Source organism: Tamandua tetradactyla, chromosome 11 (assembly GCF_023851605.1).
Source record: "Tamandua tetradactyla isolate mTamTet1 chromosome 11, mTamTet1.pri, whole genome shotgun sequence".
Lineage (NCBI taxonomy): Eukaryota > Metazoa > Chordata > Mammalia > Pilosa > Myrmecophagidae > Tamandua > Tamandua tetradactyla.
This window is the reverse complement of record NC_135337.1, coordinates 67,741,598-67,767,115: the sequence shown is the minus strand read 5'-3', so window position 1 is coordinate 67,767,115 and position 25,518 is coordinate 67,741,598. Positions and strand designations below refer to the sequence as shown.

The following is a 25,518-nucleotide window of genomic DNA, read 5'->3' as shown; positions in this document are numbered from 1 at the left end:
CAAATAGATATCCTCCAAATAATCACTTTTGATTCCATGCCCCTAATTAAATAATCCTGGGATGTTTGCATTTGATTATTTTGAAAATAATAATTATAACAATTATAATATTTCCTGAGGGACCAATAATCTAGCAAATTAAATTTAGTGAAATATAAATATGTCACCATTATCTTTTAGTATTGGTAAAAAAGATCAGGGAAAACACAAACTATTTTTCAGTAAATAAACTACAGAACTACAGTCCTTATTGTTAATGATTCAACAATAAATCTGTACATGTGTCTGAAGCCTTTTAATTAAATCCCTTATAATTTTATTTATTTATTTATTTATTTTTTTGGTGGAGGATGCAGGTCCCTTATAATTTTAAAGCACAGCATCCATGAGGAGATTTGGATAAAACAGTGTGTGACCCTGAAAAAAATCAATTCTCTTTTCAGCTTGAACATCACAACATAGTACTGCTAAATATGCTTCAGGATTTACTAAACTTTCCTAATCTTGCTCAGACTGCAGTGAAAGCAGAGGAAAGCAGTTTGATTTTTTTAAACCGTGAAAGCAAAGTAAAACTTGTCTTGTTTCAGAAACTTCTGCTGGTCCTTTGAAGTACGTGGCTTATATGACCCAAACCAAATGGACTAACCCACACCCATAGAACGCACCAGATCTAGACAGTCTTGAGCTCCTGGGTCATCATCACCCAACATCTGCTTCACCCGCCTGATGATGATGGTAATGGGTCCTCTGTCCGTTAACCCAGGAAGAGGTTCCCTCTGGGGCTGGAAACCAGCAGGCGCCTTTGCAGAGGGTCCTTCCTGCCACTGATGAAGAAGGGCAGAGAGAGTGTAATGAGGTGGGCTGAGAACGGAGGAGCCTGCAATGGTTCTGGGAATGGAAGCAAGCCTGTCTGCATAATGGCAGGACAAGCCAAGAGCAAAACGAAGCCTCAGCTTTTCACTAATGTGAGTGGAGTCAACAACAGGTGAGGAAAGGGCCAGTTGCTAGGAAAGAATGTTGTAGTCACCTCAGGTTAGCAAGCTCCAAACTGGGGGCAGCTCTGTAAACCCCCTACTGCCCTACCTCTGGTTTCCTTAACTTTCTCATGTTACTAAAGGCAACATTAGTCTGTACCTCAAATTTGGCATTATTTTTTCTTCTTACTTCTGGTTATCTCCTATGAGTTGTTCAACAAGTTTATAACCTATAATCTATTTTGTTTTTAAACATTTCTCTGTATTTGTTGCATCCACGTTCTCTTAATTTGTGCCAATCAGAGGATCCTAGCTGGTCTCTCTATTATTAAAAAAGATTTATTGAGAGCTTACAATGTGCACTATTTAAATGTTTCCTATGCTCAAGTCATTTAATATTTAATAATTATTTACTTTTTGTATCTACACTTTCTAGCCCATTCTCTAAACTACCTAAAAAGAAACATTTTGTATCTTTCAGAGTTCTCCAGGGAAACAGAATTGATAGGATATACAGATACAGATATAATGTAAATATTATGAGATTTTTATATGAATCATCTCATGACTGTAGAGATGGGCAAGTTTGAAGTCCACAGGACAAGCTGGGAACTCTGATGGTGGCTTTTGGTGGAACCCCCTGGAGAAGCTGGCTGACTGAAGTAGACTTGGAAATACTCCCTTCTGACTGCTGAAATTATCACTTCTCTTAAAGCCTTCAGTTGATTGGATGAGATTTCTCTCATTGTTAAAGGCAATCTCCTCAGTTGATTGTAGATATCATCAGCTACAGATGAAATCAACTTACCCATGACTTAAGTTCACAGGATGCCTTCACATAGCAATCAGGACAGAGCTTGTTTGACTGAGCCACTGGGTACCATCACCTGGCCAAGTGGACATGTGAACTTAACCATCATACTTTTCTAAAACCCAACTTTAGCTAGCTTGAGAAAAAACTGAGGGATGAGATCACTGACATGACGGAAGTGTCTACAGAGGAGCTACAGGGACAAGGACAGTTCCAGGTCCAGGGCCTTGTAAATGGAGAATAAAGACTTACTGCTGTTATTTCTTGGCATCTCCCATCCCAGTTTCCGTGTGTGGAAGGGCTTAGCTCTCTTTACTGCGGATGGGCTGTCTCAGTAGAAAAGGAAATATGGCCTCCAAAAGCTCTGAGCTGATAGGCCACAGTTTATCAACCCTACAGGAAAGGGGAAATTCAAGTTCCAGCTCCATTAGAAAAACCTCAGGGGAAATGTTGATTAGGGTCAGTTTGGGTCACGTGACAATTCCCTGAACTAATTACCGTGGTAAGAAATGGGTTCAAAGGGGAGGGACTGGGATGGGGTGGGGGAGACACATTCCCACGGAGGAGGGGGAGGTCAGAGAGGTCAGTGGGGTCCAGGGTACACCAAAGAGTAACTGCTTATTACAATTGGCTTCATTCTCATACACCCCGATTCTTTAGTTTATGGACTTTATGATTCTTGCTTCAAAAGGAAACTGAAAATACAGACTATTCGAAACAGGTTCCTTCATGTTTATGGGGCTCAGGAGATTCAAAACATATTTCACTTTGCCCCCAAGAAATGCACTCTGACACAAATGTGATACAAGAAGGTATGAATGCATCATTTCTTTACTGAATTTTATTATGTGTCAGAAAACAGAAAAATCTTACCTAGAACTTTGACTTACTTGTAGTGTACATCAACTAACATAAATGCTTTAAGATTTCATAGATAATCTGGTCCAAACTCCACCTTATAGGAATCACCTCTAGCTTCTCTCCAACACGTAGTCAGCCTCTATGTGAAACTCATTACTTTGTAAAATGTAAACAAACAAACAAGAAAAAAAATTCCATTGTATAACAAATATAATTACTAAGAATATCCTTCTTATGATGAATGTAAACTTGCTTTTTCATTATTGCTATCTATTGTTCTTTAGTTCACCTTCTAGGGTATCTTAGAATAAATCTGTTTCATCTTGTGTATGATACATTTGACTATTGGAAAGACATACACCTTGTGCCCTCAATAGTTCTCTTTTTTCATGAGCATGTAAAAATATTCCCATGTCTTATTAGTATGGAATAACCTAAAAAGTTTATGACTAGTGATTAGAAAAGAAGCATTTTGTCCTGACTCAACCTCACAAATTTAAAAGTACATTGGTACTTATAAGTTTAACATTTGTGATTTCCATTATTCATGAGTCTTTCTGGAAGTTAATGACATAGGCTGACTTATAATGCCTAAAGGATGATAAGGCTGGTTGCAAAAGCAAATCATTTGGCCAACGAGTGCCCCTAGCTCCTGGCCATCCATGCCTATAGGGACAAAATCATATTTCAAATTGTATTTGGGAATTTGGAGATTAAAATGTTTTAGGAACTATCCCTTGAAACTGTCAAATGCCTATTCTGGCATATAGTAAATGTGTTACAGTTTCATTTTGTTTGTGTAAAAGACCAGCCATTCTCATATTCCTGGTGCTTTTATTGGTTCAAACATCACATCAACTCAGAAAAGTAATTACCCTTCCTTAGGCCAACAAAACTTGACAAATTGTAAAAACATTCCAGTGGACGTCTTCCCATCACCCAGTTGCGATCATGAATCAATTAGGCAATTCCCCCCTGAGTCACTTTATTATTGAGCAAGTGCCAAGAAAATGACTTTCTATATTTACATTGCCTATTTAGGAGGTAATGGATATTATAGTAATAGGAAAGATGTGGCATTAATATAATACTGACTCCATTGATGTATAATTGGTATTTGCACATAATTTTGAACAACATATTTGGATGTTTTCTACTTAAACATGGATGATGACGAAAGCATTGCTGTTCTAGCCTCTGTGATTACAAAGATGAAATGGAGTCTCATGCCTGATATATATGGGAATGTGTGAGGTCTTCCCTGCAAATGGGGATGCTTATCGGACCAGTCCCTCAGCACCTCCTCAGACCCATCGTACCCATAGTCTCTGCACCCAAAATGCTTAACTCTCTTGCCTCTTTCTTCTTCTTATGCTCCTGAAAAAACTCTCAACTCAGTTGAACCTTCATGCCTTTCTATTTAGAATAAAACTTGGAATTACTACTGTGGGGTGGTTTGAGGCTGTATGTACCCCTGAAAAACATGTTCTTAAAGCTAATCCATATTGTGTGTGTGAATTCATTGTAAGCAGGACATATTGATGATGTTACTTCAGTTAAGGTATGGTCCAGCCCAATCAAGGTGGGTCTTAATCCTTTATAAATGGAATGAATTCAGACATAAGAAGGAGAAAGCCATAGGATACAAGAAGCTGAAACTGAACATGGATGAGAAGGAAGACACCAGGAAATGCCACCATGTGCCTTGCCATATGACAGAGGAACCAAGGATTGCCAACAGCCAGCCCCAAAATTTCACAGTCTTCCAGGGGAAAACATCACCATGATGAAAATTCACCTGGTCTCAAAACTGTGAGCAAATGAGGTCTCACTGTTTAAGCCAAACCTTTCATAGTGCTTGCTTGAGCAGCCTAGGAAACTAAATCATACTATGACCTCAAAAGACCTTATATGACCTAATCCTCCTTCTGTGTCTAAGGGAATTCTCCTGGTAGAATACCACAGAGATGAGATGCCTATCTCCTCAATCATTTCAGATGGTGGTTGGCATCAATATGAATTATTACTAGTCATGCTGCTATGTATCACTATTAAAGTGGTGCCCTAGGAGCTACTAATTTTCCTTTCGCATTTCCTGTTCTTTGGAAGTAAGTCATTAAGCCCACATCAGAGGGAAGGGGAACTCACCTCCCCCTTCTGGAAGTGGGAAGTTCTACATATATTACTTGTAATTTTTCTGTAAGATAGATTTATCTCTTTTAACCATTTATTTTTTATATGCTCAACTATTCATATTAGAAGGGACTCATTTTTATTTATTTTATTCTTGGGTTATAATCCAAGAGGACTGTATGGTTTTTTGAGGTTGGTTTGTTGGTTAATTTTAATTTTGTTGTTCAATTACACCAGCTTTGGCCATGGAAAGCTCTTTCAAGTTGGTTTTGCCCATTTTTATTGGATTCTCTGTCTTCTCATGAGTTGTTTGCCAGATACATGTATAGTAAATGCCTAGTCTCTGTGTGTGGCTTATCTTTCTATATTTAATGAAATTTTTGATCAACAAAAGTTCTTAATTTTAATGAAGTCTAATTTATTAAGATATTTAATAAAATTCAACATCTATTTAATATAAAAAGATTCTCTCGGCAAACTAAGAATAGAAAGAAACTTCTGTTATCTACTAACAGCTTTCTACAAAACATCAACCTTTCGTTATCCTCAATATTGAAACACTGAACACCTTCTGCCAGAGTTAGAAATGTGACGAAGGTGTCTTCCACCACTGCTTAGAGACAGCCCAGCCAGGGTGAAAAGACAAGAAAAAGATGTAAAATTATCAAAATTGGAATAGAAAAAATTATGCCACAGGTGACATACCTATGCATGTGGAAATCTAAAGGAATCTATAAGCAATTTGATAAAATCCATAAGTAGATATAACAGCATTGCTGAATAGATAGTAAATATACAAAAATTAATTGCATTTCTATAGAGTAGAAATTTATGTTAAAATAAAATGCAAAATGCCATTTATGTAGCATCAAAAATCAAATAATTAAAATAAAACAAAAAGATCCATGGCATCTACACTTAAAAACATAAGAGGAATTTAAAATTATCTAAATAAGGGAAAGGACATACTATGTTCATGAATTGATAAGTCAATATCATTAAAGGTCGATTCTCCCTCTGTTGCCTCAAAGATTCAATACAATGCCAATCAGAAGCCCGGCATATTTGTTTTGTAGAAATTGGCAAGCTGATTGAAAAAAATTATATGTAAATTGAAAGAAACTAGACAAACCAATACAATACTAGTGAAGAATAAGGCTGGAGAACACATGTTATCTGAAATCAAGACAACATGTAACTGGGAGGACAGATTAATAGACTAATATAAGAGATTAGAACATCTAAAGACAGTCTCACACATATCCAGTTGCCATATTTATGGTAAAGGTTCCACTGAAATTCATTAAGAAAGGAAAGATCTGCCCAACAAATAGGAACCCATTAATTAGACATGAAAGAGTAATCCTCATCCCCTTACCTTATACCATACACAAAATTAGCTTGACAAAAATCACAGATCTAAATGGAAACACTAGAACAGTAATACTGCTAAAGGAAAAGAAAAAATATCTCCATCATCTTGGGATAGGGAAAGGTTTCTTGAATAAGGCTTGAAAAGTACAAGCTACGAAATTAAAATATTTTTCTATTCTCTTTTCTTTTAAAATTTTATCTCAAGAAACACATTCTTTAATTTCAGAATATTTTTCTAAATTCCCTCCATTTTATATCATGCACTCACTTTTGGCAAGTTTTTTTCCATTTCCTTAGAACCCAATCCTTTACTTAAAACTGCAAAATAAGAAAGTTTTGCTAAATATCCATTATCTCTTTCACCTCTAGTACACTATCATTTTAATATGTTGAAAGCATTGTTTTCCCCCCAGGTGTTTAATATTTCAAAGTGGAATTACAAAATGGTTTTCAAACAACAGTCTCAGGTATCAAATCAGTGAGATTTTGGATGACTGAGCAGACACCATGGCATGAGTTGGCTGCTGGGAGAAATTTTTCTGCAGTACCAGGCAAAGGACCACTTATCTCGGATATGCCCACTCCCTCCTGAGATGAGCGCAACCTCCTGAAATTGCCAACTACCTCCCAACCACGGAGCACCACATTTCCAAGATCAATTTATTTCGGAGCTCAGGTACAGGGTATTATGGATTCAGAAACACCAATATCTGGAGAGTTAAGAGGTGTTACCTGTATTGTCCCCCCATTCTTTTCCTCATAGGTAACTGATTCAGAATATCTGGAAAATATAAGGCATATAAGGTGACTATACAAAAAGCAGTCCTAGATATCATACGCATTTGCATAATATACATATAATCTGGGCAGGGGAAATATCACATTTTTATAAAGCTATGTATAAAAGTAGACATGTTTCCTGGACCAAGCACCTGAAAAAAACATTGACATGTGAAAGGGATGGAAAACAGAAATATATTTAACTCTGTTCCCTGGTACTTGAATATGGAAGTAGGCAGTGTACTAAATGGTTCTGATGTACTGTGTGTGTCACGTGGAAGCTAGAACCCATACGAACATATGTAGGCAAAATATAAAACTTGGAAGACTGAATTTTTATTATCATACTTTTCATTGTGTCATTCAAGTCTTTTTTTCTTTATATTTGATTTTCAACGAAAATATATAAATTATTATAATCCTAAATTTGGTAAATACATAAATAAAAGGTAAGCCTCAAAAGAATTAAAAGGAGTGGGCCAATCTTTAGATTCCATTCAGAAATAAACTGGTCAGTGTCACAAAACATTTTTAGTTTGCATAAAATAAAACACCTCACATATTACATGCAGTTTGGAAATCATTTGTCTCTAAAACTGCAAAGTAAGGGAATCTGATTTGTTTGAACTGATTGTTTTAAAAATCTCCTGAAGGTAAGGAAATCAAATATTTTCAATGGGAGTAAAATGAAGATACATCTTCAAATGGCAGCCTCCCACATCTGCTCTTTGCCTTCTGAGGTTTTCATGACCCCTACATCTCTGCTCTGCTCCTTTGAAAGGTTCTACTTGAGTAAGATCTTAATTCCCCTCTGTGCCTCTAGCTACCTGAGACCACAGGTGACCTGCCCAGAGTGTATAAATACACCTCATGTTTCCACTCGACTGGGACTCCTTGGTTATTTCACTCGGTGCTCTTGGACTCTCCCCATCTCATGTTTGTCAAGGCCATCTGGACAAGTGCAAATTTCATCCATTCACCATGAAGTCCCCAGGGGCCCCAGATTTTACCAACCCACAACTCCTACCCCCAAGCTCTTACCTGAAAACCAGAGGCCCACAGTCTCTATTAGATGTAAGGTCTCCAGATGTCCCAGGAACCTCCCCAGCACCAGGATTCTACGTGACAACCACAAGACAACTCTCTCAGGCTCCAGTTTTCTGATTCTCATAGTCCTGTGTCCTTTGAACCTCTTCTTTTTCAATAAACAGTGTTGAGACATTTTCCCTGCTTCAACGACAATGTCATAGATGCTGCCTTAAGGATGTTTAGTTGCCTTCTCATTGAAAAAGGCAAACACCCATAATTTGGTCTGCACCGGGGCTGCATCCTTTTCTGAGCATACACGTCATTCTATCTTTTTACTTTAATGACAACGGCCCCACTGCTGCCTATAGTTAAGTCCATGAGATGCCCATCAGCAAAGGAACCACAGTAAGTACTGCGAGACGGGACCTTTCCCCCACTTCATTCAGTGCTCTGCCAAAGAGTTTTGTTGTGGCAGCATCTGACGGAAGCACTTAATCTGGGTATTTAGGGTATCAGCAATTTTAATTTGTGTCCACCCTGCTCTCATCGCTCCCCATCAGGGCGTATGCCCTCTTGGGACGGTGCCTGCATCTCCCACTGATTCCTCCTCCTTTCTGAGTTGAGCCCGCCTCCTCCCGGGGCCGCCGCCTCCCCGGGCCAGGTCCCATCTGCCACTGTTGGCCGTCCTCGTGGTGTGGAACCGGCTGGGAAGTAGAGCGTGAAGGCCAGGCGGCCGCAGGGGAAGCGGGATGCCCTGAGTCCACACCTCCTCCGGGCCCGGAGATGCTGATGAGCCAAAACAGTTTTCTTTACAAAAAATCAACCGTGATATGCCGATGACACATTTCATGGCCGCCTGTGATGCAGTGAGGATGTTGGCAGGTGGAAGAAGCAGACATGTCAGCGTTCGCACTCTGTCGAGAGCTGTGGGCAGAGCCACGGAGCCTTGGCTGGGGGCCTGGCCACCTCCCCGGGGGCACCGGAGCCGAGGAACTAAAATGGAAAAATCTGCCGGACACCTAACTTCCCCTAGGGTAGCGGATGGTTTGTCTTGGCACCGTGCCAGCCTCCTGGGGCCCTGAGAGTTGTAAGCTGTGCAGTAATTCATGACACCAATGCTTCAGGCTGCGTGGACTGAAGCTATAATGCATCAATCCATTTTCCTTTCCTCCCACTCAGCCACATGAGAAGAGTGTTTGAAAGGCCACGTTTTCAGATGTGCACCATCTGGCTGTAAGAAACTGCAGTTGCCAACCTCAGGGAAACAGGTCCCTTCCGTGCGAGAACCTGATAGTAATGTCTCTGCATATAAAGGTAAAATGAGAAGATAAAAGGATTTATACATTCTTAATAGAATAAATGTTTATTTGAATTAAACTCTATCACAAAAACGGTTTGAAGGGATTTGCGTTATTACCTAATTCACAGTGGTTTTTTTTGTTTTTTTTTTTTTATTATTATTCAATGAATAGACCAAGATAAAGGAAAAACAGGAATAGGGGAAAAAGTGAAGCCAGTGAATGAAGTTCTTAAATTCCTCAGCGGTAACTAGAAGTGGCTAGATGATCTGACTCTGAGTGCCCCAGCAGAAAAAGAAGGAAACAGTTGCTTGAAACGAGCACAGTTTGTTTTGCATTTGTAGGATGGTAAATAAATTTAAATTCAGGACCCTGAAAAGAAGACCTTTGGAATTTACCAAACCATGCCCTCCAAAGTATTTCTATAATAAATGCAAAAATTGTTTGCAAGTATTTCTTCCGAGGTCCATCAATTCATGTCAATGACATGAAATCAAAGCACCATCGATCGGCTGTGATCTCACACAATGTAGGCCAGATACTGACTTGCTTGTTTGGTCCAAGAATGAAATGTAGTCTGTCTAGAAGAATAAAGCGGTCTGGGATATATTCAGCTCAAACAAGGACCAAGCGAAACCTCCAAACCTTCTTTACACTTCTTATAACAGAGTCCTCAAGGCAAACACAGACACAAAGCACAAGCACCGTCCTATGTGGACGATGCTCTTGGCGGACTCCGGCATTCTTCATACAGTACAGCAGTTTCACGTGCCCTTGACTTTCCCATGGAGTTAACTTCTAAGCATGCAGGAAGTTAGCAGAGGACTAGAGAACCATTTAGCTCAATAGTTTCATCTTTTAAGCAAAATAAAACTAATTATGTGCAATTATATGAATTTTACGGGACATTGATTTTCATGGAAAACACATTATGAGATAAATGTTTGCATTTCACAGTATAAAGAGTAGTTTAGTACTGCTATCACAGAACTATTCTTGAACAACTCCCATTTAATCAATGCACCCGAAAACCAATGCTTTCGAATCCCATTGTAAAAACATTCTGATTGATGTCTGTGGTACTTTTGAATGTTCAGGATTATACCATGCCCACTTCAGTTGAGTTGTTTACTCTAAAGAACCAGTTGAACTTGTCCCTAAACCTGATGACACCAGTTGAACTTGTAATTGCAATCAACTCGTAAACATTATGAAAATAATGTATGGATGCAAAAAGAAAGATGACTGTATGAAAATGAAATTGAAATGGTCTATAAAGCTGAATTGCTAAAAATAATTATTCCTAGATAAAGTTGAGAAAGGCAATATGACATATCAGAGGAAGAAAAGTTAAAATCGTGAAGGTGTCTTACTCAGATTGCATCACAATGGTCTTTTAATTTCTAAGGTCTCTTTAAGGAAACTCAAAAAGAAAATTGTTATATAAGGCATTATATTTGTGGTTTATGCAAAAAGGTAATAATAATGTGGAACTCCAATCAGTAGGTTCTAGGCCATATTTTTGGATATAATTTCTTCGTTTGAGTTGTTCCCTCCAAATTCTTTTTATAATTTCACCTAATTCCTCTGCAGATTTCTCATCTCTGCTTTTTCTACCTGCATCTTAAAGTGAGCATGGTACATACTCTCAGGTGCTTTTGCCACAGGCAGGACTGGCTTCATGGGGTGCAACATGTGTTGAGAATTAATGCCCCGTGGTTTCATCCAGAAATTATTAATAATCTTATTTTGGAACTTGCATTTTGTAACAAAGTCTGATGGAACAGGGAGCGTGGCTGAGAGAAAAGGAGACTGACTGGTGGAAGCACAAGCATGGAGCTGGGGCCCCACCGCCGAGCACAGTTCCAAACCCACGTGCACAGCGAGCGGAGTGTGGGGACAACCCTCGATCTGGCACACTTGTGCAAGCCTTGGGATGGTCTGGATCACAATGGGGGCCCCAAAAAGGGCCGGACCAGGACCGGGGCCCAGACTGGTGATGTAGGAGATGACAGCAGCGGTGGCAGCAGCATTGGGACCTGTGGCAGGACGGGCTTGCCCATCTGTCTCTGGAGCCTGTGCTGACAGCAGCTGCACAACTCGCACAGCCGTTACCTTTCCAGCCTGAGCGCGGGATGGAGCTGCCAGCTGGAAACATTGTCAGTAAATTATTCCAAAATAAAGTATACGGTTGGACCCCATACAGCCTAACAGGGAGTCAGTAGAATTCTTCAGAGAGCTTAGATTCTCCTGTTTTGAAAGCTAGTGCAATGTTCCAAGGCAAATATACCCAGGCTTAGAAATATAAATTAAACTTAAAGATCACATTTAATGGAAAATAGCACTATTTTTGAATGAAGCTGCATATAAGCCAATTACTAACTAGAAAGACAATTTAAACTTTTTTCTTGAAATTGAAGTCGTAGCAATAGAATGCATAAACTGGCATTTTGAATTATATGCAAATAACGATGCCACATTCAGTTTCTTATAAAGCTTCTGCAAGTTATGGGAGATATCAGAGGAAACATTAAAATGACATTCTATAAATTGAAATTAAATTCAGACTTATCTAAAACTGATTTGTGTGAGAGTTAAATCTTTTCAGAAAAATTGTTCCACAAGAATTGTCAATACTAAATATACTAGAATTTAAATTTGGAAATGATTTATTAGAAATTTATCACAAAGGTGTCTCAAGTTATGAAATGCTCTTACCAGCCACACTAACAATTATATCAACAGAACTATCCTTCTGAGGCTTAAAGTATTATCGAAAATAATTTGCAATGTTGCATTGGCCAAAAGGAACTGTCACTTTAACTATATCAATCAAAAATGAGGTTACTAAAAAGTATAGTTTTGGGTACAAAGGTGATTCAGTGGTAGAATGCTCGCCTGCCATGTGAGAGATCCGGCTTCAATTCCTGGACTGTGCACTCAAAAACAAAAAAAAAAGTGCAGTTTCATGTTTGAATAAATGAATTTTCAGAAAAGTGAATGAGAAAAAGTATATGATAATGAAGACATCACATTAATAAATTATTTATTATTTGTTATATACTATTATGACACCCACCATATTCTGGGGGGAACTTGTCAGTTTATGTTGTGAGCCATTTACCACTGTTACCCTATTAGGTTTAAATAATAAAAACTTTCAAAGGGAAAACTTTGTGCTTTAGTACCTTTAATCGTACTTTCCCCCCTGCCTTTCGAACAAAGGGCTCCACATTTTCATTTTTTATGGGCTCTACAGATTATGTAGCTGACTTTGCCCAGAGAAATTTGTTTTCTGACTTTCTGAATCATAGTTGAGTCTTCTGACCACAATATCTCTCAGGGAAAAAAAAAAAAAAACAGAAAAAAATTTATAAGTAATATTTTCCAGGATTTATTAGAAAGGAATTTTGTTGTTTTGAGCACCTCTTTTCAGAAATGTTTAGCAAATGTATATTCTCGCCAGATCTGCTGTAGAACCTTTATACCCCATTGCAGGCAAAGAAACATCCAAATTTCCTATTTTAACTATCTTTTGTTATTAAACTTTATTGCCTTAGAGACTGTTACTTAAAATTTATGATGCTCTAGGTATTGAAAAGAGAATCCTGTTCTCTGTGAGTTTTTAAGTCTTAAAGTAATCTCTTAAGGAAAAAAAATCCTACCCTCCCTTGTGAGTTTATGTCTTAAGGCAGGTTTTAGAGACAAAGTCCAACATCCTAATCCTTGGGCAGCTTCTTACCCTCTCACCTTAGCTCTACGAGGACATATTTCTGTGAAAGATATAGGAAAAAGGAATTCCTCCACAGAACAGATTTATTGTTACAACACAATACCACCAAAGGTTGCATAGAAGGTTAGGGGAAAAAGGAAATAATGCTTTTGCCAGTAAGGAAAGACAGCTAATGTTTGCTGACAATCATGTAACAGCATAATTTCACAATATTATCAAATGAGTATTGGTAGCCCTATTTGAAGATGAGCAAATTGAGGCAAGAAGAAATTATGTAATTTGCTTCAAACCACAGTGTCAATAGGAGAGTCAATGTTTGAAATGCAAGTCTGCCTCCACATTGCAGCATCTACGCTGTCTTTCTGGATAATAAGGGGTAGACCATTATACAATAGTGATAAATAGAAGTTTTAAAAAGATTTGATTAACAAATAGATAGCAGTGTGAATGTGGACTCTAAGCCTTCCTTCAGGACTCTAATATTCTATACACTATGTTCTGTTCTTGAAAGGCAGTTGATTATGTAATGCAAAAATATGAGATGATTTAGAAACCCTTATAAATATTTTAAGGAAGCGATATCTGAATGGAAATTCCAAATGCTTTTCAAACTTTAAGAGTGTATTAGACTCACCTATGGAGCTTTACAATAGTTCCTATTTCATCATCCTCTTCCTGAAGTACAATATACATTTTCAACATATACTGGAAGGTGATTCTAATAGACGTGGCCCATGGAAGATACATTGAGAAACACCAAGCCAGAAAGTGAATTAGGGAGCTGGAATAAGACAGAAGTGATGACGAAAATTGGCAATAAATTAGCTGTCCATTTTCAGACACCACAAACAGAAATCTAGTCTCAAATTCCCATTGTTGGTGTGGTAGTTAGATTCAGTTGTCAACCTGGCCAGGTGAAGGTGCCTAGATCTATTGCTGTGGACATGAGCCAATGGTGTGTGAACCTTATCTGTTGCTCATTACATTTGCAGTCGGCTAAGAGGCGTGCCTGCTGCAATGAATGATGTTTGGTTTAATTGGCTGGTGCTTAAAAGAGAAAGCTTAATGTAGCACAGCCCAAGCAGCTCAACATATCTCATCTCAGCACTCGCAGCTCAGCCCAGGCCTTTGGAGATGCAGAAAGGAATCACCCTGGGGAAAGTTGTTGGAACACAGAGGCCTGGAGAGAAGGCCAGCAGAGATCACCCTGTGCCTTCCCACATAAGAAAGAACCTCAGTTGAAAGCTGGCTGCCTTTCCTCTGAAGAACCAATGAAATGAATCCCCTTTTAATAAAGCCAATCCATCTCTGGTGTGTTGCATTCCGGCAGCTAACAAACTAGAACAGTAGGCAACAAGGAATAAATATTGTATTATTGCATTTTTCCTTTGAATAACAAAGAGACTACTCATGAATAACAAGTAGTCTTGTTTTTATGAGTTAACTCTCATATAACTAATACCATAAATGTCAGATTATTTACCCTGATAATTCTCCCACTTTCAATATTCTTTCTTACTCTAAAACAGGAGAAAACAATCCCTGGTTATGTCTACCACTTGTCTTTTACCAGTTACGACCATATTGTTTATAGAACATTAAGTGGCAGGCCCTAGTCTGAGCACGTGACATAGCTGATCTAATTTAACCTTCTCAGCCACTCGTTGGGTTTGTGACTATTAGAGTCTCCAATGTGTGGCTGAAGAAACTGAAGATTACAGGGGTTGACTAAATTGTCCAAGATTGTCATCAGGTTTAGCAGATACCACTTCAGTGATTTTAATTATGCAAATCCAAAAGCCATCCCAACTGCTTTCGCCTGCCAGCTTGTTCCAGGTCACTGAGATATCTCCCTCCTCACACCCAGGGACACCTCTCACTGACACCCCAAAGGAGGACTCGTCCCACCACCCATCTGCGGCACATCATCAGATGCTCTCCACACCCGCACGCTACACCTAAATCTGCTCACCTGAAACAAGGTCCCCAGACTATCATTGAACCCAGGGATTTCATCCAAGAAGGAACCCCTTTTCTTGTTCTAGATGCTCATATTGTAAAATTTTAGATATCTTTAGCACCAAGAGTAAAACAGTTTGTCCAAGCCATGCTCAAGGGGGCTAACCTCCAGTGGGAATGTGGAAGACCATGGAGGGAACTGAGGATGCAAAATGGGCCAGCAAAGCAAGAATAAGGGAAAGTTGGTACCTGAGTGGACATACCAGTGCTTAAGAGTGGGCGCAGGGTCTGCCCTCTTTGCTGGTAGAGTAAGGCTTCTAGGGCATTGGTTTTTAAAGGAGTCTGAAATTGGGTTTTGGTTCTTCTTGTGGTTCACTGGAACTTCTCATCTGAGTCCTTACCTCCCCAGAAGTTGTGATGCGGTGCTTCTAGGAAGGGACCAAGAATCTGCTGTTCCTATAAGGGCCCTGGGTGATGCCACAATGAGTGTTTACTCAGCTGTACTTTGTCTAGTAAGTGAACCTAAGCAGCCAAAAAAGGCATCACTGACCACAAGCAGCTGAACAGGGATCCGGTTGTGTAGTTGGAGTGTGGCCTCCAGTCTCCAGCTAGAAAGAAATCAGGAGATCCTTCAGGAGTCTTGGCCATGCCTCTTCTTCCCTCACCACATCCCATGAACTGGTACACACTGCCAACTAGCGCTGCTATCTCCATACTTACTATGGCATAAGTGAATCCAGATCTGTCCCAAGATATGAGAAAAGGGAAATTGTCCCTGTTGTGATAAGTGGCCTTACTCACTCCCAGTGGACTGAAAAATTTCTTGTTGCATTGTGATATCATCAACCCTGACTTTGGCCAGGCTCTGAGGTCTACCAACCAATCCTTAGAAGACTCAACTCTTCGTAGCACCTTGTAGGCCTGGTGCCAGCCAGAAGTCATGATTACATGAGTATACCTGGTGCTGGTGGGTAAGCACTCAAAGAGACAGGTAATCTAAGGTGGGGCATAGACCAGGTGTTTTCCTAAAGCGAGGCATCTACACCACTAAGCAGCTGAAGCATCATTCATGTGCCTGTGCTGTTTTAAGACCTCAAAGCCCTGAGGTGTGGCTCTGCTAATAAGCTAGAAAATGCACCAGCTACAAAAGGCCCACCCAGAGCCAGGCCTCGGGCATCCCCAACACCCACCCTGAGGGCAGAGCAAGGGACTGGGCAGTGTTTGTGAAGGAGTCTGATGGCGGTCTCTCTTCTCCAAGCTGCCGGTGAACTCTGCCTACACACAGACGACAGCTGGCAGCCCTGCCAGTGCATTCTCCACCTTCGCCAAGTGCAAGCAGCCTCAGGTTTCAGGCAGCCAGAACACTGACAGAACTGCCCTTAGCTCTGGAGCGGGAGCCCGGGAGAGACTCTGAGCAGCCAGATTCTCTGAGTAGCATCTGAGCCCAGAAGCCAGACTGGATAAATAATGGGCAAATTAGGGAGAGAAAAGGTTGCAGAGGGAGCTGCGTTTTCCCTTTTGATGTCACCAGGAAGCCCTTTCCGTGGCCCTAGCTCAGGAGTCTATTCCTCTAGAAGAAATGTACTCATTTGCTTCATTTAGAAAATGTGTCTTATTGTATTCACCTGCCGAAGGGCAAAGGCAGCCTGGTTCTGGGTTGAGACATAGATGGATTCTGGACTTCTCACCTCTGGGGGGAGCTCACCCACAGCTATGGCTCCATCCCAAGAGCTTTGTGTTGAGATCTGTCTTTCTACCTCTCTAAAATGCTCACAGATCTTTCCCAGGGTGCAGGAGAAAAAACTCTTTAAGTACCTTATGGCCTCCATTTCCCTATTATTTTCACTTTATCTAGGGATTGCTGAGGCTTTGGACGTGTCATTACTAAGCTCTCTGTGGGATTTCTCCTGATTTTAATCTTACACTCCTCAAACAGTTTTATCTGTTCAGAGACAGTCTATTAAAAAATGATATGAAAGATGTCAAGATCACTGGCTGATCAAAGAGATGATTTGCCCAAAATGGATTTCTGTAAAATGTTTCTGTCTGTTGGTGGTTTAAGAAAACCCCTCGGCTTTTCTTTCTGAGCAAAGGCTACGAACATTCATCAAAAGTCAGTTCATTTTCAAGGTGTAATGGTCCCCATAAGACCAGTAGTTTCCTTCCTGCAAACTGTGTTTCTGGTTAGTCGAGAACTACGTCGTGATTTTTTTGTGGTAGACCAGAAGGCCACGCTGCGGCCTGCATGGACACTTGGGGGGCCACAGCCAAATTCATTGAATTCTTTAGAGAACTTGGTACTCTGTGATAGCCACAGAGTTACAAGAAAATTTCAATGTCAAAGATCCATTTTAACTACTAACTGGCTCTCTGGCAACCCCTCTTCTGAAATCAGGTAACAGATGATACGGATTAACAATGGTAAAGCACCTATACAGACCTAGCACTCAGTAAGTGCTGAATTAATATACATTGCCCTTCCTTTTCTTATGGCCTGCATGATTCTAATTGATATGATATATTCCTACCTGGATGGGATTCAGCTTCCTGACTTGTGGTTTCAATAATCAAATTTTGAGCAAAGCAAGAGCACACACAAATTATTTATTAATATTACTGCCATCATCCTCATCATCAGAAGCTTCATGTTAGTAATGTATCCTAAAACACTTCTCAATAGGAGGTAGATTTTCCCCTCAAGCTTGATGTAGAGATTTCAATCAATACCAAAAATGGAATCCCAGTCTTCCTCAGGCCTTTATATTACAGGAGTCTTTGACAAATTTACTACGTCCCCGGTGTGTGTTCTCTTCCCCAGCATTATTCACAAGGGCCAATTAGTGTTTTCTGAAATCCAGCTTCCAGTAGACATTTGCAAATATCTTTGTTTCCCTGGTGAGGCCTATGAATTTCTCTGCATCACACAGGGAGATTAAATAAGGTCTCTAGGGAATTTTTGCTACTTCTAGCTTTTGGTCAACCAAGAAGATGTTCTCCCGGGAACCCATTAAAAGACCCAGAGTTTGAACATCCAGAACTGGGCTGCCTGATGACAAATGACAGCCTATTCATGGGCCCGTGGAGTGCTTGCCCTGTGGTCGGGGTCTGTCCTACAGGGAATGGCAGCCTCATCTCTTACCGCTCCCCTGTGATTTCCAGAACTTGCTGGGTTTGCCTTCAGCATCTCTTCAGACCGATTTAAAGGCTGTCATCATGACTCTTCTCGTTCTCTCTCCAAGCAATAATTTTCAAAGCCACTTATTTCACTTTGCATTCGACATGAAAGGAAAAGCAAGTGCTATTTAAAATACCTGTTGGGCAGGTAATAAAATCTGTGACTCATTAAATGCAGACATGGTTTCCCAAGGCTTTCCCAAGTCTGAACAGTTACATGCAGTAAAATAACTTGACTCTCTTTAACCACCCTTGATTGTTGTCTAATAGTGCAAGACATTTCTCAGACTCCCTGATTACATTATACAGAAAGATTGCATTCAATGCATCCCACATTTTTGGACACCTGGTAAACTCTAAAATGACGGGACCTTTGATCATGTGAAAATAACTTGCATCTTCTGTGCGACCCACAAAACAGAGTCTCAGTAATTATACAGTGCTCATCAAGAGGCAAGCAGATGGCTGAAGATCCCTTCGTTTGGGGGTGAAGGCTTTGGAAATAACAGCAGTGCTTTCTTGGCCTTGTGGTTAAGGTATTCTGACAATTTTCATGACTTATAATAAGGCATCGCAGCAGAGCCTCCTACCACATGAAGTCTTCCTTGTTTGTGCCACTATTTTACTGCAGCTGGCAAGGAGTACGTGTCCTACAATTTCAAAAACTAGACATACATAAAGTTTAGGAAGTCCAGGCTTTAAGGACAATTCATATTGGCTCCTTCATGCCTTTAAAGTGGATCTCTAAAGGAATCAGGTTATTTCTCCTAGTCCAGGATCATTTTGTCTGGCTCCCAAAGAAACACAAAGTTCACCCTTTTTAATTTGAATTCATGCTCCGTGGATGTTCAAAAAAAGCCATTTGCACTTTCATTTTAAACTGACCTCTGCTCCTGATTCCTCTTTGTTCATGTCTCTTTAGAAATCCAACATCACTTGGCACCAGCCAACTCTCAGTAAATATTTGTGGAATGATCGAGAAACAACTATGTGCATCCAACATCACCACTGGGGATGATACAAAAGACAGATTGATTACTCATCTACCTTGAGGAAGACAAAATTCTCATTTTCATGCAAGAAACAAACACACGATAACACAATGATGGCTATAAATGGGCATAAGAGTCTGGAGAAGGGAAAGATCAAAGTGAGCAGGCGAATTCCAGAAAGGCTTTATAAACATGAATAGATTTCAGCAGAATTTGACCATATTTTCATGGGTAGAGAGAAGCCAAGGCAAGCCAAGGAAAGAGCAATTCAAGTGTTACTGAGAAACAATAATAGTTAAAAGATGGCACGTGGTTGAGTAAAATTCCAAATTTGAAAATTGGTTCTGTAACTCACAAGGTGCTCAACATTGGTGACCACTCATCCTTATTTTCCTCTTATCTTAAATGTCAACAATAGTGCTTCCATTCTGTGGAGTTCAGAAGCTTTACTTAAGATTTAATACAGTACCCAATCATAATAAGAACTCAATAAAAATAACTATTTTTTATTACTATTGCTTTTATTAACAGTTATAGTAATATTGGGACAATGGATACAACCATTGATTGATTACATGTTTCAAATGGACCACAGGGGGAAAGAAAGCCAGCAAAGTAACCCAGTTGTGAAAGTGCATGAATGTGGTTGTGAGAGCAAACAAATGAATCTGATACATAATATTATATATTCCTGACAAAGAAGTAAACACCACATTTACCTTTAAAAAAAAAGTGAATTTTATGGCTCCGAATGAAATGAAAGAGTCTTACATTACCTGAATACCTGCAAAGTGTATTGTCCTTTGGCATACATTATCATGTTTATTTTCTCATGTGATAGCAGCTAGAATAGGAGCTAGAGTTAAAATCCAAGTGTGCATGATCCTAAACCCAATTTTCTTCCACTTTACAGTGTTGACTCCTTAACTGAAGTTTATTTACCAAATTAAAACTGTGCCAAGCAAGGATCAGCAAACTACAGCCCACGGGCTAAATTCTGTTTTTATAAATAAAATTTTATTGGAACACAGCCATGCCCACTTATCATCTATTGTCTAGGGCTGTTTTTGCACTACAACACCCCAGCTGAACAGTTGTAATGCAGACAAACAGCCCCCAAAGCCTAAAATATTTACAAGCTGTGCTGGGTCAACTTGGCCAGGTGAAGGTGTCCAGTGGTGCTGGCCTGAGTGTTACTGAGGATATTTTGTGGACATAATCATCAGTAAGTTGATTGCATCCATGACTAATGCTATCTACAATCAACAGGAAACATTGCCTTTGACAATGAGAAGTCTCATCCAATCCATTGAAGGCTTTAAAAGGAGAAGAAAAAAAAAGAAAAAGAAAAAAAAAAGAAACGAGACTACTTCTGCAGTCAGAAAGGAGAATTTCCATCTCCACTTCAGCCAGCCAACTTCCCAAAAACTGTCACTGAGATCCCCACTTGTAGCCTACCCTACGGAATTAAGATTTGTCCATCCCCACAGTCACGTGAGACAATTTTTATAAAATCTCATAATATTTGCAGATATCTCCTAATACACTAGCTGACCACCTTTACAAAAAAAAGAAAAAAGTGTCACTTTTTCTCCAGGGCTAAAATATGGTTATGCCCTTCTAAATCATCTCTATTCTACTCTTTCCACAACCTCAAGCCATTTTCTAAAGTCCAGATTGGTTCATGTAATTTCACTGTAAAAACCTCTACAGTTCCATAGTGACATCTGCTTAGAGCCCACCCTCCCTTTCACCACAGCCAGAATCCTTCATCACTTCTCTGTATGGATTTTTCCAGCCTTCTTCTATATTTCTTTCACCTCTTGAATAATCCACAGCAGTGAACTGAAGGCTGCTCCTTCCCACCTCCAGGCTTTAGTGCTGACAGGTCTTGATACCCCCAGGGGCTCATTCCATTTCTGCCATCCGGGTTCCAGCCTTCAAAGCTCGACTCCAATGTCCACTCCTCCAAGCCAACTTTCCTCGCAGCCTCTTTTCCAGCTAGAATGCAACATTCTTTCTTCCCAACTTGTAAAGTATTTTCTACCCCTTTCAGGCAACCTTCTGATTCTTCACGTTATTACAAACCACCTCAAGTACAAATATATGTATGTGTATTTTACAGTTATTTTTTTTGCATCTCATTCTCCTTGTTAGACTGTAAGCTCTTTACGGGCAAGAGACATCTGAGCTCATTGTACATGCACAAGACACCTTTACACCTACATAAATACCCTCATGAGCAACAAACCATCGAGTATATTTTAATTTCAGAGAATAGATCATATGAAGTTAAGCTTACATATGAATATGAATATAAAATATATAGATTTTCACCTCCTAAAAACTCTATTCACTATTTTTTCTGTAGAAAGAGGAAGGAAAATTTAAATCTAGCCTCTGGTACATTTTATCTTGCCTAGAATTTTCCCCATCATGCTAATAATGGAAGATATCCTGTCTTTAAAATCACTCCCTGTGCTAGAGCAAGTATCCTGATTTTCTTACCAAACAACAACCAACATGGAAATGATAAGGCTGTAAGTCATGCAGGATTTCCTCGGAAAGGTTTTAATAACTGCCCATCTTCCAAAGTCATCCATTTTTTACTAATATCTAAAGTCAATCATCTTTTATTAAAAATGTTATCAGTACAAACTAAAATTATGTTTGGAGATTTATATTCAATCATCTGAATTCCTCATTTTCATTGTTTTATTAAACACTTCTAATTATATTTTATTTAACACTTTATTTTATTGGATTTGAGATTTCTAAATTTCACTTGATTTTGTGAGTTTTCTGTTTATAACTACTGAAAACTAAGTGTGGTATATTCATTCGGTTTCTCATACGCTGGCCAAAGGCTTTTTATAAAATGTTTGTACATTAGAAAACATTCTGGACAGCACACTTATTTTTAGCAGAAACCTATACATCTGAGTGCTCAGAAAAGTATAATTTCAAAAATTATTTAACAGGAAAATCTGCTCAGCTCTTCTAATTCTGCTGGCAAGGATCTAGACATACATTCTCTATTCTGAAAGAAAAACAAAACAAAGACCAAAAAACCCTGGGTCTTTTCGATTAGGAAACCATTTTTCTATTTTTCTAGGAGGAGGGCTCAAGAAGGCTTTTGGAGACTTGAAAAAAGGTCTCCCCACTCCATAATTTCAAGGATTTCTGGGGAGGTGGTCGGTCAATTTTTGCAGATACCCACTGAATCTACGGGATACTCTGATTCCTATTTGGGTTCAACATTGTGTCAGAATATCTCTGCTGATGTAATCTGGCAGAAAAGCTACCAGACACCTACGAGAAATGGTAGCCATGGTTGTCGAGTTGGGAGACACTGGACTCCCGATAAGGTCAGGGCTCGGGGGTCTAGGTCATCATGAGGAGGACCTTAACCAGTTGGGGCTGAAACCCCCATGTCATATGGACACCCTGAAATTCTGGGTCTGCCTTGGGAAGATCGCTGTAAAAACAATAAGAGTTGGAACATTGGGGACCCAAGGGGCGCAGGTGTGGAATGGACCCACTGGACGTAAGCCAGCCCACTCCCCTTCCACCTGTGTCCGTCCTGGCTTGTGGAGAAACTACTGTCTGACTGGCGATGAATAATCTGCTCAGTCACCACCACTTTTCCCACACTGGACAATGTGGCAGGTGGTGTGGCCAGGTCATTTCTATTTCTGCTGTGACAGAAATCACTATCAAAGAGAACTGAGCTCATTGATGGTGGCTTTGGCACGCCTTATGGTTTTCTCTGCTCTGGGCATGAAGTACCCAGTTTTGACCCCTTAAATTAACTAAGCACTCTGGAGAGGGGAAGAGTGGAGGAGTGGGTGAGGGGATGAAGGAAAATCCCAAAGCAAAGAAAGACACTTATAGTATAGATGGACTCCAGGAATCATTAAATTTGAACAAGAAATGAAGTTGGATAGAGCCACAAAATCCCCAAGTGAGGTGCATCTTCTCTAAAATTAAGTACATACAAACCTGATTTTAAAAACAATCTGTTTGTGCATAACACAGGGCCAACAATCCTCATGATGAGCGCCCACAAGGTATTATTTTTGGAGATCACCAAGAAGTTCTCATTGCTCATTGACATGCTATGCCCATCCCTCTGGCTCACAACTGATACCTGAATTTATAGTTTTAGGCCCATATTCCACTACTAATAATTTTTCTTACTTTATTAGCACTTTGTAATTTACAACCTTTCAAATTACATACAATTTCACTTAATCTCCACAAAACCCCAGTGAGAACATATTTTTATCCCATCATATAGATGGTCAAGCTAAGGCTTATTTCTTAAGGGCAGTTCCACAAGCAATAGCACTTGGATTTAAACTCACCCTCAATGTAGATGACATATTCCAGGTTATCCCAGAAGGAATGCATGGTGGTTTAAAGCTGTCTGTCCCCTAGGAAAATGTGTTCTTACATCTACTCCATTCCTGTGGTCTTAGCCAACGTTACTAGGACCTTTTGATGAGGCTACCACCAATTAGGTGTGGCCCACCTTATTCAGGATGGACTCACTGGATCCCTTTATAAAGGGAATAAATACAGTGGCAGAGAGAAAAAGCCATGAAGCAAGCAGCTGAGAGCAACAAAACCCAGAAGGGAAGGGAGAGACCAGCAGATGCCGCCACGTGCCTGACCACATGGCAGAGAAGCTAGAGATTGCTGGCAGCATTTTTGGGGAAAAAGCATCACCATGATGATGCCTTGATTTAAACCTTCTCACGGCCTCAACCTGTAAGCAAATAGACTTCCATTGTTTAAAACCAACCGATTTCATGGTGTTTTGTTTTAAGCTGCCTAGGAAACTAGAACGGTTTGACAAATTAAAAATAATTATATATATACTTCATAACCTAATGCACTTTAGACTATCTGTTAAGAATAGGTTTTTAAAGAAAAACCAAAAGAAAGACTTTGAAGGTAAGGATGGGCATTGAGAACCAACAAACAGTTTCAAACAGCAAGGTTAGACGGTTGCAGAGCCAAAGTTCCCAAGAGAGCTACCATCCGTGGCACAGCTTCTGAAATGGACCAGATGGTGAGAGTAGCAAGACTGTTTTCCATCGTGTGGAATCATTCTCTCCTTTTTTTGACAACTACGTTCTTAAAGAAAAAAAAAAAAATAAGGATGAACAATTAGTGAACTTCAGATTTCCATTTAGGCTAAGAGGCTTCCTTCATTTCAACTACTATCTCCATTTTTATCTGTCAGTATTAAAAAAAGAGAAGGATTATCCATTCAAATGCAGCTGCCATCCAATTAACACTTGACTCCAAGCAATAAATCATATCACAGATTTTATTGACAATCTGTAGGACATTATCTTTCCAATGATGCTCAGCGTGACCTTTAACTCCAAATGGTTGAAAAGAGGTTCGAGTACAGCAATTAAGAGGCCTCCACAATCCCTGTGCATGACACATGCCAGGCTAATGCAAAGGAGTGTTAAGCACAAAACCAACAGGGCACACTTTGCTAGAAATACAATTACTGTTGATTAAGTATCCTCCAGCATCTCATGTATACACAATCTATTTTTAACGTGCATATTTAAAATCCAGTTGAACTGGATTTCCTTTCTCAAGAGTGCATTACTGCTATCTTTTTTCTTCCCAGAGAAAAATAAAACATTCTATAATGTATTTTGTGTAGAACACTGTTCTAATGCCACAGAAAATTCCGTTAAATGTCAGAAGAATTTAAAGCCTTGTTGAAAATCACAAGCTCAAGATGTTATGAACATTTAGTTCTCTGGAAGCTTTAATAGCCAATGAGTGTGAAAATCTTTCAGAAGTCCATATTTGGCTATAGAATAGGATACGCTCACTGGTTGATTAAAAGAAACCAGTAATCTGCATGTGAAACAAGGGAAAGATTTGGAATGGCTTTACTTTGGTGCCTTTATAAGAATTTATTCACATACATTTTCACCCAAGTAGAAGATTGTCAATCACTATACTAAATAACAATGCCTGTAGGGCTGTTTAAAAAATGTGCTTTCTTGCTTTATCCTATGAGTATTTAAGATATTGAAAGAAAACTATAGGCAGAATTTTAATCTACAGGTGGATGGCACGGAAAACATCAAAAGGAGCTCAACACAGGCCACACACCATGTGTACACAAACACAGAGACACCGCGGCATGCACAACTCAGAGGGATCTAGCAGTGAGAAACAGACATACGCACAGAAATTTTTCCTTCCTGTTAAACACCAGATTATTTCAGAAGACATTCCTATTCCTAACAAGTATTCATGTTTCTTTCCAAGAATCTTCTAATTCTCCCTGATTACCACCTTCTCTAATCCTGCAATAGTTCTAGTCCTAGATTTGCTATGCTTGATGACACAAACAGTA

General features: G+C 39.5%; 2 long non-coding RNA genes across 4 annotated transcripts in view; one reads left to right on the top strand and one right to left on the bottom strand.

Annotated features, from left to right (window-relative positions):
* Window positions 1-15,764, bottom strand: part of LOC143650247 (uncharacterized) — a 29,759-nt gene extending 13,995 nt beyond the window's left edge. Inside the window, exons 1-5 of one of the 3 annotated variants that reach the window (XR_013159458.1) lie at window positions 15,673-15,764; window positions 15,216-15,560; window positions 13,628-13,774; window positions 7,975-8,051; window positions 6,809-6,934 (exon numbers count right to left, since the gene is read on the bottom strand). This is a non-coding gene — a long non-coding RNA (uncharacterized LOC143650247). Of the gene's footprint in view, window positions 1-6,808; window positions 6,935-7,974; window positions 8,052-13,627; window positions 13,775-15,215; window positions 15,561-15,672 lie in introns of those variants that run through there. The other 2 variants (XR_013159459.1, XR_013159460.1) reach the window with 2 other exon arrangements.
* LOC143650248 (uncharacterized) lies at window positions 15,271-20,379 on the top strand. The gene is made up of 3 exons (XR_013159461.1): window positions 15,271-15,943; window positions 19,049-19,276; window positions 20,032-20,379. It is a non-coding gene; the product is annotated as an uncharacterized LOC143650248 (long non-coding RNA).
* Window positions 20,380-25,518: the final 5,139 nt, after the last annotated feature.